Here is a 19383-nt window from a genome sequence, read left to right on the forward strand (position 1 = left end):
AGAAGTTTATAAACATCGTATTCTTACCGTTGCTGAGATCAATCACTCTCAATCAGTTGCGGATGAATCCCTTTTGCGATCTATTAAAAATAAAATCAATAAAGACATTCAAGACGAAGAAATTCAGCAGGAAATTTTTTGACTTTTAACTAAATATCATGATGTTTTTTTCCACTACGGATGGATCCTTAGGAAAAACAGATGTGATCGAGCATCAAATAAGGTTAAAGGACAAGCAGAAAATTATCTATGTACCCTCGTATATACTCCCTATGAAATTCCAGAATGAAATAAATGATGAAGTAGGTAAAATGCTAGAAGAAGGAGTCATTAGGAAATCAAACAGCCCTTATAATTTTCCATTAATAGTTGTACCGAAAAAAGATCGAACATGGCGTATCTGCGTCGACTTTCGTCGTCTAAACGAGGAGACAATCCCTGATCGATTCCCAGTGCCATGTACTGACGATATTTTATCTTTGTTAGGTCAGAATAAATATTTTACCAGTTTGGACTTACATAAAGGCTTTCACCAGATATCATTAGAAGAAGATAGTATCCCATACACAGCCTTCAGCACAGCCAGGGGACATTATGAATTTCTACGGATGCCTTTCGGTTTACGTTGTGCTCTTATAACATTTACAAGAATGATTAACATAGTGTTTGGAGACTTGTTAGGGGATATATTGCATGCCTATATGGATGATCTTGTAATCTTTTCCAACACCTTAGAAGAACATCTACGTAAGTTAGAACTAGTACTAAAGAGATTAAGACAACATAACTTAAGGGTAAAGATTAGTAAGTGTGAGTTTTTCAAAACAGAAATAATATATTTGGGTTTCATGGTGGCAAGCCAAGGTCTTAAAGTAGTCCATGATAAGGTGTCGGCTATACGTAATTTTCCCATACCTACTAATGTCAAGGGAATACAGCAATTTCTGGGTTGTAGTGGATATTACAGGCGTTTTATACGCAACTATTCAATAATAGCCGCTCCTTTCACTGATCTTACGAAGAAGGGCGTAGATTTCATATGGTCTGAGCAACATCAACAGGCGTTTAATACTTTGAAAGATGAACTGTGTAGTTCTCCTATCTTAAAATTTCCTGACTTCGGTAAGGAATTCTTCATTGCAACAGACGCCTCAGACTTAGGAGTAGGAGGGGTATTGCTTCAGCAATTTGATAAACAATTTTTCCCGATAGCTTTCTATTTTCGAAAATTGAGAACTTCCGAAAGTAAGTATGCAGTAATAGACAAGGAAGGGCTAGCTATTGTTAATTCACTAGTGCATTTTAAGTTCATAATTTACGGTTATCCCGTTAAGGTTCTTACTGACCATAAACCACTAACAGAGTTCTTTAAAGGCTTCAACCACAGCCCTAAACGAACTCGGTGGCATTTGATCATTCAAAATTTTGGCGCAAGAATCGGGTATTTACCTGGGAAAGCAAATATCATTGCGGATACATTATCACGCAACCCCGTGTCATCTTGTACGGAGCCTTTAGCTGAATTAATAGATATATCAACATCCATGCCTATTGTTAAAACGATATCTGAACAAGAAGATTTAGGTTGGAGCGCTGAATTGTTACAGACTGAGCAAAGAAAAGATCAGAAAATAGAAACAATTATAAATGCTTTGAAAGGCAATCATAAGGAAAAGGAATATATAAAGTATAAGCAGCAGAATTATATAATCAAAGATAATATTCTGTGTAGGACTGTGACAAGGAAAACCCGCAATACACCACATGTAACTAACGACCAGGTAGTAGTACCAATCTCACTTATTTCCACTGTCCTGAATTGGTTGCATTCAAATCCATTACATGGACACCCAGGGTTCTCATTAATGTCACAGAAAGCCAAATCATTGTTTTATTGGCATACGATGCTTACAGATATAAAAAGACACATAGCTAATTGTCGCATATGTCAGGAAAACAAAGGGCATACGAAAACACCTGTCAGCCTAGGAGCTTATCCTGTGCCCAATCAACCCTTTGAAAGAATACATTTAGATTTGTTAACAGGATTTTACGAGTCAGACAGAGGAAATAAGCACCTCCTAGTAATTATAGATGCTTTAACTCGATATACAGAACTAATAGCGCTTAAAACTAAAACTGCGATTGAATGCGCTAGGAAGTTTTACGAGTGTTACATTTGTAAACATGGAATTCCACACATGATAATCTCAGACTCGGGTGGTGAATTTAATAATCACTTTCTTACCTCATTGTGTGAATTCCTCAGCATAAAGAAAATAAATACCATGATATATCACCCAGAGTCGAATGGGATAATGGAAAGAGCAAATAGGAAAATTTTAAATATATTAAGGGTAACACTAGGGGGATCAGACCCCAACTGGGATATTGCAATACCGGCGTCACTGAGTACTCTGAATCATTCATATCATATATCAATTAAAATGTCACCGCATGAAGCATTGTATGGTACCCCAGTTAGAACGCCTTTCCATGTATTAACGCCTACATCTAATCTATCAAATCCTTTAAAAGAATGTATAAATGCAAGTATAAGTCGATATGATATCCTTCGAAAGAATTTAGAAGAATCACAAATCATAATGAAAAGGAATCATGATAAAACAGCGAAACCAACTAAAACATATACCGTGGGTGATAACGTGTATATTCAAATCAATGTACGAAAAGGACTCAATTATAAACTAACACCTAAGTTTGAAGGCCCATTTAACATTTTGGAAACATTAACGGCCAATAGGTTTAGAGTTCAAAACGTATCCCAACCCACGGATGAGAGAATAGTACCATTGGCTCACCTAAGAAATTAAAAAGAAAAGAGAGGGAAAGAAGTGAGGGAAAAATTTTTTTATTTTATGTGATTAAAAGTTTTCTTCTTAATACAGGAGTAATTACATATATTTTTCTCGTTACAGGTTTCCAAGATGAATTTTTTGTTGTTGGGAGTGATATTGTTCGCTCAGACATTTTTCTCGTGTGGGATGAGCTCTAAAACTAAAAGTATAAATTTTAAATATGGCACTATAGTTGAAAGACAAGAAGACGTTTTTATTACATCAAGCAACGTAGTTGTAGAAGTGAATATGCAAGCAATTTTTCTTCAAGAGAATGATGTCACTAGCTTAAGAACCTCCATTTCAAGGTTTTCTGCCTCATTGGATGAGTTGCATAGAAGACATTTTCATTTGACTACAGAGAGTTTGCTTGGATCAACATTAAAAGTTGCAGAGATGCTATCTGATGACTTGAAAAATAAGACTTACGAGACAGGATCTTTGGCTTATGACCTTTTGATGTGGACTGTAGGACACGAACATAAAGAAATACGAAATCCGTTTATTTATGCTGCATTAAACATCTTTGGGTCTATTGCAAGTTTAGGTTTAGGAATTTCCAATCGTCTTAAAATTAGTAATCAAAATAAGAAAATTGAGTTCTTGACTCATGAAGATGAATTGATTATGTCAGAACTAAGGAATCAGTTAGCTTCAATCAATAAAATTATGGATTTAGTAAATGAACATTCAAATAGTATCATTCAGATTATGGAAGTACAGGATTTGTTGGCAACGTTAACGTATTATGATTCAAAGATAGATCACATACATAACAGAATTGCACATTTCATTGAGAAATCCAAGGATTATGTAGAAGCTATCACGTTAGCAACTAAAGGTGTACTGTCGCCCCATTTGTTGCCTATAAATTACTTAAAGTTAATTTTGGAGAACGGAAGGGATAAACTAGGCTATGTTCCTTTGTTAGACGAACATAGGTTAGAATTTTATTACAGCCTAATTACAGTAAACGTTGATAATAACAAGATTAGGATTACAATTCCCTTTGATTCTTCTGATGCCTGGCAATCTTACAGGATATCACCATTTCCGACTTTCATGACGAATCACTCAATTCCAGTAATATCCAGTTTGACAGGACGCGTATTGATTTCCCCAGACAAGGAAACATATACGGTCATTAAAGACTTAAATCAATTAACTCACTGTTCAGACGCAATGGATAGAAAAATATGTACAGCTGACTCATTTGAATTCCATAAAAACTTAATGGATTCATGCGAGTTAGGTATAGTGCTAGACGGTGCACTCTCCCATACAAGTGAAAATTGTCTGGATAAGCTTTATCCCTTTGACAATAATGAGTTCAATTGCAGACTGAACAATGGCTCGTGGATACGATACGACAAGGACGGCTTCAATGTATCATGCCCTGACGGATCCACGTCCTTCGCCCACATCTTCGTTGCAGCAGATGGTTGTATCGGGACTTCCCCTAATTCCATGGTGACTGGTCTACGGACACTCATCAGAGAACAAGCCTACTTCGCGAACTTCACGTGGACCTCTACAATGCCAGCACTACCTCTCCCGTACAACAGACAGGTTGCCAAGCGGTTGATGAAGCTAACCGAAATGGACCACCTGTCACCGACTTATAAGGAAATCCTTCACCCCATACTACTAGCAGGACTGGTTCTCACGGTGATGATATTTATCGCCGTGAACATCCTTGTTTGGCGTAGGTTACGGCACAGCAGGAAGCTACAACAGAACGTTTCGCCATGTCCAGACAAAACTCCTTATTTAATTCAGTTTAAAGCCGTTTGAAGTGGCCACCTCATTCGCTAAAGGAGTAAATTGCTCTGGAAAGTGTGTTTGTAAGAAAAGCTGTTAGTACGCTAGTATTATGTAATTGAAGAAATTATCTACATTGCATTGTTAAAAATACATTTAAAACAACATTTAAAAAAAAATATAAATCATTTTTTCTCTCGGCATCTAATAAAATATATAAGCCGGAATGTTAAAAAGAATAGAGAAAAAAAAATAATTAAATTAACAGAATCTATGGGCATCTAATAAAATATATCAGCCCTATATATAAATATATATATATATATATATATATACGAAACCGTGGTACGTGTACGTACCAGGAATTCGTGTTTGTGCACTAAAAAATTGAATTTTTACCAAGGTAACAAATATTTTTATTAGTTACTGTATTATGTTAATCTATGTTTCTGAAAAAGGTAACAATTATTCTTTAACAAGTTACCGAATCATATGTATGTCAGTAGTTTTTTTTGGTACCATATAATCATTTTCTAGCAATGTACCATATATATGATCTTTATTTTATCATGCATTTTTTTCTTTGCTTTGGTAATATCTTTTCATATGTATTATTGTTATTATTTTTTGATGTGCCTATTTGGACATTCGTCCTTGTTTGCTTATGGCTAAAGTTAAACAAAGAATAATACATATGTCCAGTCACGCCTAGTAAACATGTTTTGGCTTGTTGTTAAATTTTTTTGAAAAAATTGAGATAGCTGGCCGAGCTTATGTAATAAGAAAAATAATTATTATTACATGTTTAAAACACATGACGTAATATGTCATTTTGGATGAAAATGCAAGCCGTGGGATTTGCTGTAGTCACCCAAATCATAAACAGGATGCACAATGCAGCCTCAACAATGTAACATTTTTCTTAAGCGTCAACACCAATGCATCAGCGTGTGAAAGTTTGTGACGTCACCGGATGCAGGTGTCTTCCGAGATTGTGATAAAATTGCTTTATCAACTAAGCATACGATATCTGTGATATCGATAATTTAATCAGTTCATATCTACACTTCACTAGAATTGGTCATCTGACCAAACCAGCCCCCTCCTGTGATGGAGACGTTTAACTCTGTTGGTTTTAAACAATAAATACTTTTTAAAGCTAATAAGATGTACTTCGTTATCCAGCTTTACACATCTTAAACAACACATACTCAATGTGTGCTTATAAAAGTAGCACACTTATATATATATATATATATATATATATATATATATATATATTATATATATATATATATATATATATATATATATATATATATATATATATATATATAAATATATATATATATATACATATATATATATATATATATATATATATATATATACATATATATATATATATATATATATATATATATATATATATATATATATATATATATATATATATATATATATATATACATACATACATACATACACACACACATATATATATATATATATATATATATATATATATATATATATATATATATATATATATATATATATATATATATATATATATATATATATATATATATATATATATATATATATATATATATATATACTAAGCTAGTTTATTATACGGATATGCACTCAAATATATAAGCATACATATGTATATGTATATATGTATATATATGTATATATATATATATATATATATATATATATATATATATATATATATATATATATACATATATATGTATATATATATATATATATATATATATATATATATATTCTATATATACATATATATGTATAGATATACAGTACATATACATATATACATATATATATATATATATATATATATATATATATATATATATATATATATATATATATATATATTTATATATATATATATATATATGGATATATGTATATATATATATATATATATATATATATATATGTATGTATATATATATATATATATATATATATATGTATATATATATATATATATATATATATATATATATATATATATATCTATATATACATATATATGTATAGATATACATATATATATATATATATATATATATATATATATATATATATATATATATATATACTCACTAAGCTGGTTTATTATACGGATATACACTCAAATATATAATTATACGTATATATATATATATATATATATATATATATATATATATATATATATATATATACATACTGTATATATACAGTATATATATATATATATATATATATATATATATATATATATATATATATATATGTGTGTGTGTGTGTGTGTGTGTGTGTGTGTTGGCAGTAACTAGAGTAATGTGAAACTTGATATTCGTCATTGTTGTTTTCATTAGACTGAAAGTCATTAGTTCAGCTTTTCGGTCCCATGAAATAAAACCAATTTGATGGACCTCGATGTTTATGGAGTTGTAAACCCAATTGCTATTTTCCAGTATTTTTATAAATAAAGACTTCTGATTTCTGATTATTTTCTGCAAGTTAGAAAGATTAGGGTCGTTTACCATTCGTTAAAGAGTTGCTAATGTTACTCCATCAAGTAAATGTGTTTGTGGTTTCCATAGTCTATCTGGTTACCAACTAATTTTCATAATTTATTTCCGAAATATTTTGAGATATTTTTTTTTCTTTTTTTTTTTTTTACAAAAGTTTTAAAATGTACCGAAGGTAACTATCTGTTCCCTAGGTTGCAATATGTTTTTTCGTAAAGATCTTGAACCCTGTATTACCCTTTCTACAAAATCCAATGCTGTACAGAAAACCCTTGACTGTAGTCAGGAAGTTCAACTGTGTATTTTAATATTGGAATCATTGTTTTCAAACTTAAAAAGTTGAGAGCAAGTTGGTCTTTTCTTAGTAACATTATTGAAATTTCGAGTATTAGAATACAAACAGTTGTTGTTGATGGGTACCAGCCACCCATTGAAATACTACCATTAGAGAGTTATGGCATCTTTTGACTGGCCAGACAGTACTATATTAGATCCTTCTCTCTAGTTACGGCTAACTTTCCCTTTGCTTACACATACAGTGAATATTCTGGCCTATTCTTTACATATTTTGTTATTACCAAACAATTCTTCTTCACCCAAGGAGTTATTGTACTGTAATTGTTCAGCGTCCACTTTCCTCTTGTTAAGGGTAGAAGAGACTCTTTAGCTATGGTAAGCAGCTCTTTTAGGAGAAGGACACTCCAAAATCAAACCATTGTTCTCTAATCTTGGGTAGTGTCATAGCCTTTGTACCATGGTCTTCCACTGTCTTGGGTTAGAGTTCTCTTGATTGAGGGTACACTCAGATTTACTATTTTATCTATTTTTTCTTCCTCTTTTTTTGTTGAAGTCTATTTAGTTTATATAGGATATATCTATTTTAATGATGTTATTCTTCTTAAAATATTTTATTTTTCCCTTAATCCTTTCCTCACTGGGCTATTTTCCCTGTTGGAGCCCCTCGGCTTATAGCATCCTGCTTTTCCAATCCCTTATTATTATTATTATTATTATTATTATTATTATTATTTTTAAAAGCTAAGCAACAACCCTAGTTGGAAAAGCAGGATGCTATAAGCCCAGGGCCCCAAAAGGGAAAATAGCCCAGTGAGGAAAGGAACAAGGAAAAATTAAATATTTTAGGAATAGTAACAACATTGAAATAAATATTTCCTATATAAACTATAAAAACTTTAACAAAACAAGAGGAAGAGAAACTAGATAGAACCATGTGCCCAAGTGTATCCTCAAGAAAGAGAACTCTATCCCAAGACAGTGGAAGATCAAGGTACAGAGGCTATGGCACTACCCAAGACACAACCAAAACCTTTATAACATTCAATTACAAATACTATCAGACCATGAATAATTCGCCGTCCATTGAGTTTCAGAAGAGAGAGAGAGAGAGAGAGAGAGAGAGAGAGAGAGAGAGAGAGAGAGAGAGAGAGATCTAGCATTTTTTGACTGGTTAAACAGTAATACATTAGATCGTTCTCTTTGGCTACGGTTAATTTTCCCTTTGCTTACACATACAGCGGATATTCTGGCCTATTCATTACATTTTCTCCTCTGTCCTTATACACCCGACAACACTAAGATTACCAAACAATTCTTCTTCAATCAAAGGGTTACTGTACTGTAATTGTTCAGTGGTCACTTTCCTCTTGCTAAGGGAAGAAGAGACTCTTTAGCTATGGTTAGCAGCTCTTCTAGGAGAAGGACACTCCAAAATAAAACCATTGTTCTCTAGTCTTGGGTAGTGCCATAGCCTCTGTAACATGGTCTTCCACTGTCTTGGGTTAGAGTTCTCTTGCTTGAGGGTACACTCGGACATACTATTCCATATAATTTCTCTTCTTCTTGTTTTGTTAGAGTTTATATAGTTTTTATAGGAGATATTTATTTTAATGATGTTATTCCTCTTGAAATATTTCATTTTTCCGTTTTTCCCTCACTTGGATATTTTCCCTGTTGGAGCCCCTGGGCTTATAGCGTCCATCTTTTCTAACTAGGGTTTTGGCTTAGCAAGTAATAATAATAATAATAATAATAATAATAATAATAATAATAATAATAATAATAATAATAATAATAATAATAATAAGTATAGGAATGTATTATCTGGTTTTCCCTAGTTGATGTAGATAATGCTACTCTTTTTTAATCAATTCCATCTCATGAATGTATATCTGGGATTGCTGAATCCCTTATTATTATTATTATTATTATTATTATTATTATTATTATTATTATTATTATTATTATTATTATTATTATTATTATTATTATTATTATTATTATTATTATTATTATTATTGAAGGGGCATGAAGTTGAAACTTAACAAAATTCGTAAGTATGATTGTAAATAGGTCGAGGACAGTGGCTCCTCCACATCCAAATCTCAGCATTTATAATGTTTCTTCAAAGCTATACAACTCATAAATTTTTGGCGTGATTCTTGATAGCAAAATCCCTTTTGAGAAACATATTCGATGTTTCTTCTTCAATTGCACAAAAAAAAAAAAAATAGCTTATTGCGAATGTCTTTTAATATTTTCCGTGATCAATCCATTCTGAAAAAAGTGTTTGGTTTTATTTTTATTTTTTTTAAGTATCATTCAGGTCTAAAGGTTCTGAACCTAAACTTAATTTGTTGGACAAGAACTTGTGGTCTATTAAATTTCCTATTCCTGATGTAGGTATCAATCTCTGGCATCGTCGTTCGGTTATTTCTTTACTCGTGTTGCATGACATTTTTTATAACTCGTACCATCCTTAGCGTTGAGATCTTCCCACACTATACCATCCTGCACGTAATACTAGATATACAGTTAATTTTAACATTCATGCCTTCTCCACCATAAGGCTCAATAATACATAGCATCTTAGAAATTTTATTCTAGCTATGACCAGTTGTTGAAATGAACTCCCGAATTATTATTATTATTATTATTATTATTACTATCCAAGCTACAACCCTAGTTGGAAAAGCAAGATGCTATAAGCCCAGGGCTCCAACAGGGAAAAATAGCCCAGTGAGGAAAGGAAATAAGGAAATAAATAAATGAAGAGAACAAATTAACAATAAATCATTCTAAAATAAGTAACAACGTCAAAACAGACATGTCATATATAAACTATTAACAACATCAAAAACAAATATGTCATAAATAATCTATAAAAAGACTCATGTCCGCCTGGTCAACAAAAAAGCATTTGCTCCAACTTTGAACTTTTGAAGTTCCACTGATTCAACCACCCGATTAGGAAGATCATTCCACAACTAGGCAACAGCTGGAATAAAACTTCTAGAGTACTGCGTAGTATTGAGCCTCATGATGGAGAAGGCCTGGCTATTAGAATTAACTGCCTGCCTAGTATTACGAACAGGATAGAATTGTCCAGGGAGATCTGAATGTAAAGGATGGTCAGAGTTATGAAAAATCTTATGCAACATGCATAATGAACTAATTGAACGACGGTGCCAGAGATTAATATCTAGATCAGGAATGAGAAATTTAATAGACCGTAAGTTTCTGTCCAACAAATTAAGATGAGAATCAGCAGCTGAAGACCAGACAGGAGAACAATACTCAAAACAAGGTAGAATGAAAGAATTAAAACACTTCTTCAGAATAGATTGATCACCGAAAATCTTGAAAGACTTTCTCAATAAGCCTATTTTTTTGTGCAATTGAAGAAGACACAGACCTTATATGTTTCTCAAAAGTAAATTTACTGTCGAGAATCACACCTAAAATTTTGAAAGAGTCATACATATTTAAAGAAACATTATCAATACTGAGATCCGGATGTTGAGGAGCCACCGTCCTTGACCTACTTACAATCATACTTTGAGTTTTGTTAGGATTCAACTTCATACCCCATAATTTGCACCATGCACTAATTCTAGCTAAATCTCTAGGCCATGGGGCATAAGCTGTATCTTGTCACTTCGTGGCCACTTTCATGGGGCAACTTCATTACATTTTTTTATCATATAGAAAGTCATTCTCAGGCATTATACAACAAGTTCCCACAAATATAGTTGCTCCTAAAATTTTGATTAGCCATTTTAATCATACAAATTATTTGTAGTTAAGTTGGTGGCTAATAGGTGGCCCTACTATAGTTCTGTAGTTCTTATTTTTGACAGTAGATGGCTAACAGCAAATTAACCAATCAAATCGCTTAGATTTCCAACATGGCAGCCCCCAGGACTTGCTGTATTCACTGAGTGTTGGAGGAAGAAAGCGATGTTTTACCCATTTCTGATCAATGTATGTCAAAAATCAAGGAGTGTAATAGAAAGTGGAAACATTTAGATAAGGGTGCTGTGAACAGGTGGCTATTAAGTCACCATCAGCGGGCAGCAATTGCTAAGGAATGTGAAAATATGGCTGGGAAGGGAGAAACAGAAAGGGGACGGAAAGACCTGGATGAAACTCGAATAAAACATGATGAGGCAGCAGTTAGGAGTATAGTGTCAACCATAAACTCAATGGTTAATCCATTTGAATATTCAGGGGAGGACCTAATTAACATTTGCTCCGGCACTGTAGCTCCATCTAATGTGAGGTCCGACCTTGAAATTGCTTATGGGAAAGGGGCTGATGCTATCAAAGAATTTGAAGAGTCCAGATTGAAATCAGAGCCTGAGAAACTATTTGAGCCAATCAAATAAAAGAAATTGAAGACCTTTGCCACAGTTGCAAAAACATCAAAGGTTAAAGTTGAGTCTGAAACAGTGCTACTCAAAGCCACTAATGACATGTTTAATCGCCTCCTGATTATTGGCAGGAGTAGGGAAGTAGATTTAAAGAAACTCTTGGCTTACTCATTGACACCTGTACCTTTGGCTTTGGCAACTGGCAATGGTACCATTACTAAAACAGATAAAGCAAAGTTGATGAAGAAGTTGGAGGGTCGGGCTGAGTGTGTGAATATAAAGGACATACCTCCAGGGTCTGCTTTGGTGATTGATGGAATGGCATTTATTCAGCAGGCACAAAACATTCCAGCTACATTTGGGATGTTTGCAGACAAGCTTTTGGTTGACCTTATCAGGTTAGGTAACCAGTATGGCTGCCAAAGAGTCGACTTTGTGTGTGATCGCTATCCAACACACAGTATAAAAAACTGTGAGCGAGGTCGCAGGGCATCCAGTGGGGCTCAATTGGTGAAAATCACTAGGCCTGACCAAAAGACCCCAAAACAGTTTAAGAAGTTCTTGGCTGAGGGGTCGAATAAAGAAAACCTCATGGAGTTTCTTTATGAAACAGGTGAAATGTAAGCCCCAGGTTTTTGGACCTATTGCATTGGTTGTCTCACATGGAGAAAAGTGCCACTCTATAGCTGCAGTTGATGGTAAAATTATGATCATTGAAGTGTCTGACCTCTTCTGTGACCATGAAGAGACTGACACGAGAGTACTCTTACATGCAAGTCATGCTGCTAGAAACATCTCAACAGTTATAATAAGTAGTCCAGATACCGATGTTTTTATGATATCCCTAGCACTAACTCAGGAAATCCCTGCTGATTTGCTATTTCAAACTGGTGCTGGGGACAAGTGACGAATTATCTGCATTTCCAAACTGGCTGAGAAACTTGGGGCAGAAAAATGTCGAGCTCTTCTTGGTATGCATGTTTTTACTGGGTGCGACTCGGGTAGTGCATTCAAAGGGAAGGGAAAGGTGAAAACCCTTGTCATATTCAACAAAACTGTTGAATATGTCAATATGTTTGCAGAGTTGGGAACAGAATGGGAAGCATCAGCTTCCATCTTGCCCATGTTTGAGAAATTTGTCTGCACACTGTATGGTCAGAAAGAATGCTCGGAAGTAAATGTTGCAAGATACAACATGTTCCAGCTGACATGCAAATCAGACTCTCGGATGCTGCCTCCAAACCAAGATTGTCTGCTGCATCATGTAGAAAGGGCAAACTATCAGGCAGCAATTCACCGTAGGTCCCTTCAGCCAATCATGCATGCTCCATCTCCCAATGGTCATGGCTGGAAGATTACTGGTGACACCCTTGTCTTTGAATGGTTGGCTGATGACCCGGCTCCACCTAGTGTACTAAAAACTGTGAACTGCAAGTGCCAGAAAGGTGGGTGCAAGGGTGCTTGCTCATGCAGCAAAATGAATCTTCCTTGTACTGACTTATGCAGGTGTCAGGTTGAGAACTGCACTAATAGGATCCCTGAGACAGAAAGTATATCTGACCCTGACGTCTCTGACTCTGACTTCTCTGACTCTGATGTGTCTGATGATGAATACTAGTGAATGGTGGAGCGCTGCTTTGCAGTACAGTTCCATCTCGTGAGAAAAATTTGCAGCAATAGGCCCTACTTAATTTCTAATTCACGATTATTTGCTATTGTGGGAAAAACACTATTTTATCTCCGAAGGATTCTTGTCAATTTTGTTATTAGGTTCATGAGGGTAAATTTGACTCTGGTTCTATTTTCGGTGTCCTTTTATTGTTGTTGGTTCTATTTTTGGTGTCATTTTATAGTTGTGATCTCTTAAAGTCTGTAAAAGTTGAATTTGATTTTGGTTGCACACTTAAAGCAAAGGATAATGGACATTTATGATAACCTGGAAGTCAAGTTAACAGTGTAGTTCATAATACCACCACCAGGGTGCTGTTGTTTACGTTTCTATTGCATAATGTTAATCACATGTTATGATACATATGTACAACACTGTACTCATTCTTAAAAACTGTAAATAAAATGTTTTCTACTGAATCTAAATAATCTTTGTGTTTTTGGTCATTTTCACTTCTGATGACTAATTGGTTACATAATGGCCTATAACTAATTAAGGAGCAACTATTTTTTGCGGGAACTTTGCATATTCTGATTGTCCTAACCCTCATGGTTCCAAATCAAGTGGAATCAACTTGCCCCAAGAAAGTGGCCACGAACTCAAAAACTAAGCCCCCTACAGCTTATTCCCCATGGCCTAATTAAGGGATTCACCAACCCTAGATCTACATTCAGGGGATGGAATTGATGCAAAAAGAGTAGCATCATCTGCATATGCAACAAGCTTGTTTTCTAGGCTAAACCACATGTCATGTGTATATAGTATGAAAAGTAATGGGCCAAGAACACTACCCTGTGGAACACCGGATATCACATTCCTATAATCACTATGGTGCCCATCAACAACAACTCTTTGAGATCTATTACTTAAAAAATCAATAATAATGCTAAGAAACGACCCACCCACTCCCAACTGTTTCAGTTTGAAAACAAGGCTCTCATGATTAATACGGTCAAAGGCAGCACTAAAATCAAGGCCAATCATACGAACTTCCCGACCACAATCAAGGGATTTCTGTACAGCATTGGAGATTGTAAGAAGGGCATCACGCAGTCGAATCGTTGGAAAATTGTAACACATGTTGACCTGGGTGACATAAGTCTCTCTTCACAGTTTATATAAGGCATATCTATTTCAGGGTTGTTAGTAATATTTTATATTGATTATGTATTGCTTCCCATGTAGTTTATCTATTTCGTTATTTTCTTTCCTCGCTGGGATATTTTTCCCTGTTGGAGCCATTGGGCTTATAGCATACTGCTTTCTAGCTAGGGATGAAGCTTGCCTTGTAATAATAATAATAATAATAATGATAATAATAATAATAATAATAATTATTATTATTAAAACTTTATAACTTTCAATTACAAATACTATCAGACTATGAATAATTCGCCCTCCATTGAGTTTCAGAAGAGAGAGAGAGAGAGAGAGAGAGAGAGAGAGAGAGAGAGAGAGAGAGAGAGAGAGAGAGAGAGAGAGAGACTAGGGGTGAATCCTCATTCTCTCACTCGTTTTCTCTTTCGGTCTTTTTATCGTTCGCCATATCTTTTTCCTGATCTGCCCATTCATCTCCTGGCCTAGTTTCCCTTCCTTTACTCGACGCAGAAACAACCCCCCCCCCCCCCTCGCCCCAGCTTTGCCTAAACTTAAAACAAACATTCATTGCTCTATCTCCCCTACCTCTCTCTTTCCTTTTCTCAGGTTCTCCTACGGAAGACGGCCTACTACCAAGAGCATACCAGAGCACACTTCCAGGCCCCATCATGCCAGAGGCGACAGGAGATTTAAAGCTTCTATTTGTTTCTTAGCAACTAGTCAAAGGCCGATGACTACGCTCCTGTAAATTGTTATGCCCATAGAGAATATTCCCACGATATTCAGAGATGAGACTCAAGGGAAAAGAAGATATATAAATTTATTTGTGTAATGACATATTAACAGCAAGCCTTAGTGTTAATGAAATAATGGTACACAGATTTGTGATGAGTTATGTAAATGTACAATTTCACAAAGTTGTGATTGAAAGCGAACATTCATAAGTTTCTCACTCGCAAGGGTGAAATTGTAGGTTGTTGATGCTCCCGGAGAAACGAGATTTTACGTACCAAGAAAACGATTCTTGTAAATTATCTATCGATTGTGTTTCTATGGTATTACCCTATCACACTTCACAAAAATATACTTGTTATTAGCGTAATTTCCTCATGAAATATGAATTTATTCATCTTACTATGGTCTGATATATATACATATATATATATATATATATATATATATATATATATATATATATATATATATGTGTGTGTGTGTGTGTGTGTGTGTGCGTGTGTGTATGTGTGTATGTTTGTATGTATGTATACATATAAAGATACAGTATATATATATATATATATATATATACATATATATATATATATATGTATATATATATAAAACGGATTTTGACCGAAGCGAAAAATCTATTTTTGGGTGACGTAGCCATTTCGTCCTGATGGAAGTTCCTAAAGGGGTAGCTTCCTAGGGTATATTTGACTACAGTGATATTCCCAGAGAATTTTACCTTAGGTATCCAGAATTCTAACTCCCGGAGCGAATATCCCTAAATAAATCTAACAGGGATATCGCATAATATCAGAGGACGTATTCTTGACACATCACATAGCTATCTTCACCCCGAACAGTATTAACGCTTCAAGGGGTTACAGTGACAAGAATCTGGAACGAGAATGAAAAGAGAGCCTTTCATAAGGAATCTCTCCTATTCCGTTTCCAGTGTGTATCTGATGAAGGCGGCAGCGCCATCTTTATTCCTTGTAGCGATATACGAGGTGCTACAGATACTGTATTATAGGGAGGGGTCAATAAGCCCTTTTACGATAAAAGGAAGGGCGGGTCCATCAGGACAACATGGCTACCTCACCCAATCCATTTTTTGGGCTCAGGCCATGTCGTCCTGATGGAAGTTTACCAGACCATTACTGTATCTGTGGATTCTCAACCGGTACCGTACCCTCAAGAAAGTATTTTCCTGGTCCGTCTAGACCTAGAGACCTATGATGTTACCGCCATACATCATTTCATCTAAGCATGAACTATGTTAGTGCTTCCTGCCCCCTACAGGGAAGAGTCTTACTAGACTCTGGAAAAAGTCTCGAGGAGTACATAATAACTATGGATGACAAAATGACAAGCTTGTATAGTGGTCTCGCCCTATACATTATAAAGCAAAGTTTGTATAAGAGTCACCAATGTCAGTCTGAATTCCTGACATATCCCCCCAATGTATCTACTCTTATTAACTATTGGATAACAGTTATATCCACATAGGAACAAATATTGCATCTCTACCACTATCCCCTTAGAGTACGACGTCAACCCTTCCTAAGGAAGGGTTAAAGCGAGTGGATTTTTGCTTGAAGATAGGAACAATCTTAAAAGGCATTCCATGATAAAATTATCCATATTTTAATCTTAATGCTCAGTACATTTCTAATAAAAATCTAATAAACATACATATCAGATTTCCATTTATAAAATTTATAAAATGTGGACGATATCCGTTAAAGCATAAAGAAAACAGTCAACAGAAAATATTGTTTCGTCTAACAGGAAACAGATTTGCCACTTCAATCGAATTATTAATAATAATGATACAGTCTGTATACTGTTTATTTACACTAGAGTAAGAAACGCTTCGCACAAGTGTCCGTATTATGCTATAGTTCACCAAAGACAATGGAACAGTTCGTAAGGACACGTTAGTGGCCTATCGATCAGTGTGTAGTAACAAACTGTGACTACACACCCACCCTCTTAATTAATCTTCCCGAATTAATTACACTGTTCCTCGCAGATTTAAACAGAAGGTTTAAGAATTCTACCTGCTTCTACCACAGACCTTAAAAAGTTGCTCCACTTGCTTCGCATAGTGCATAAAGAACACCTTGGATGACTACCAGCTGGTGTACGAACAAAGATGTTCAAAGTCCATATAATTAAAGAAATTACATGGAAGAGGCAACTTTCCTCGGATCATGACTTACGGGTGTACTGTCTGGATTCGCTCTGCGAATAACACAGGTGAGTTTCGCCCTTAGTTGTTTCAGAGATAACTTTGAACCCGAGGTTTCTCCTCTGAACAGCTGTCCTCCCTTAATGTCTGAAGTTCTATGAAGATAGACCTTTAGGCACTCCACTGGACATAGAGATGCATCTTCCTTCAGAGGGCAGAATCTCTAGGGACCCCACCTGTTGGTGGGTAGCTCGTTCTTGGTAAGAAACGTTGGGTCTGGAAATAGATTCAGTTTTCCCTCCAAGAACTGGACGTGGCCTTCCTCTCTAGAGAGAGCCACTATTTCACTAACTCTGGCCCCCAAAGCGAGTACAAACAGAAATATGACTTTTAATTCAAATCCTTCTAAGCGCATTCTTCATTGTTTATTATTTAGGCACAATGAAGAATCTTATCTAATGACCATGAAATGGGTCTTGGAGGCGCTGAAGAACTGAGCCTAGCATGGGCCTTCGTAATTCATTAAGAACGTCGTTAGAAAGGTCGACCTGAAAGGCATATAGCATCTGTCTTGTCAAGGCAGACTTGCACAATAATATTGTGTTGGCTGCTAAACCTTGCTCATGAAGGTGAATGAAGAATGATAAATAGAAATCCGTCGAGATTTCTTTTGGTTTCTTCGCCTTCACAAAGAATACCCGCTTCTTCCCTGAAGCCTCATAATGTCTTCTGGTTTCCTCCAAAAAGTCTAAACTGGCTTTTGATACCCCAAATCTTTTTCTCATTGCTAAGGGGAGAAAATCATGATATGTAGGTTCTGGGTTTTCTGCGATGAAGCAAAGACAGTCGACTTCTGTACTCGCTGAGACAGGGATGGATCCGGTAGCGGTAAGAACTTTAGTCGTAGTTCCAATGCCAGAGGGAACCACCCGCTGCTTAGCCACTTGTGGGCCACTATTGCCGCTTTCCCTTTGAAGGATCTCAGTTTGTCGAAGACCTTCAAAAGGAGGTTGTGCGGAGGGAACAGATAAATACTGGACCATCTGTTCCAGTCTAGGGACATAGTGTCCACCGCCTCCGCTAGCGGATCCTCGTATGGGGACACATAACGATCTATTTTCTTGTTGTCTTTCGTCGCAAAGAGGTCTATCTGCAGCTCCGGGACTTGACTCGAGATAAAGGAGAACGATCCTGCGTCTAGGGACTATTCTGACTCTATTGGTGTAAACCTGGATAGAGCATCCGCTGTCACATTGCGTAACCCTTGAATGTGAACTGCCGACAGGTGCCATTTCTTCCTTTCCGCCAAACGGAATATGGCCAACATCACTTGGTTGATTTGAGGTGACCTCGACCCTTGTCGATTCAAGCAACTCACTATCACCTCGCTGTCTAGAACCAATCTTATGTGGGTCGAGTGGCGAGGAGATACTTTCTTTAGTGTCAGAAGTACTGCTATGGCTTCTTGAAAGTTGATGTGAAATGACTTGAAAAGATTGGACCAAGCTCCTTGGACTCTCTTCTGATGAGAGTGACCTTCCCAGCCTTCCTTTGAAGCGTCTGTGTGGATAGTCACTGACGGGAGAGGAGGTTGAAGAAGTATTGATTTCTTCAATTGCTTGGCATTGGACCAAGGCTTGAGAAGCGTTCGCAGTCGAAATCGGTAGTGGCCTCATTAAATATCTTCGTGCGTTTGATGCGTATTTTCTCCAGACTCCTGTTGCATCCTTTAGCTGTGCTCTTAGCACTGGATCTGTTGTCGAAGCAAATTGTAGAGAACCCAGCACTCTCTCCTGTTCGCGTCTTGATATCCATTTGGATTTCAATAGTCTCTTGACAGATCCTG

The sequence above is a fragment of the Palaemon carinicauda genome, chromosome 1 (genome assembly GCF_036898095.1).
Source record: "Palaemon carinicauda isolate YSFRI2023 chromosome 1, ASM3689809v2, whole genome shotgun sequence".
In the NCBI taxonomy this organism is placed as follows: Eukaryota; Metazoa; Arthropoda; class Malacostraca; order Decapoda; family Palaemonidae; genus Palaemon; species Palaemon carinicauda.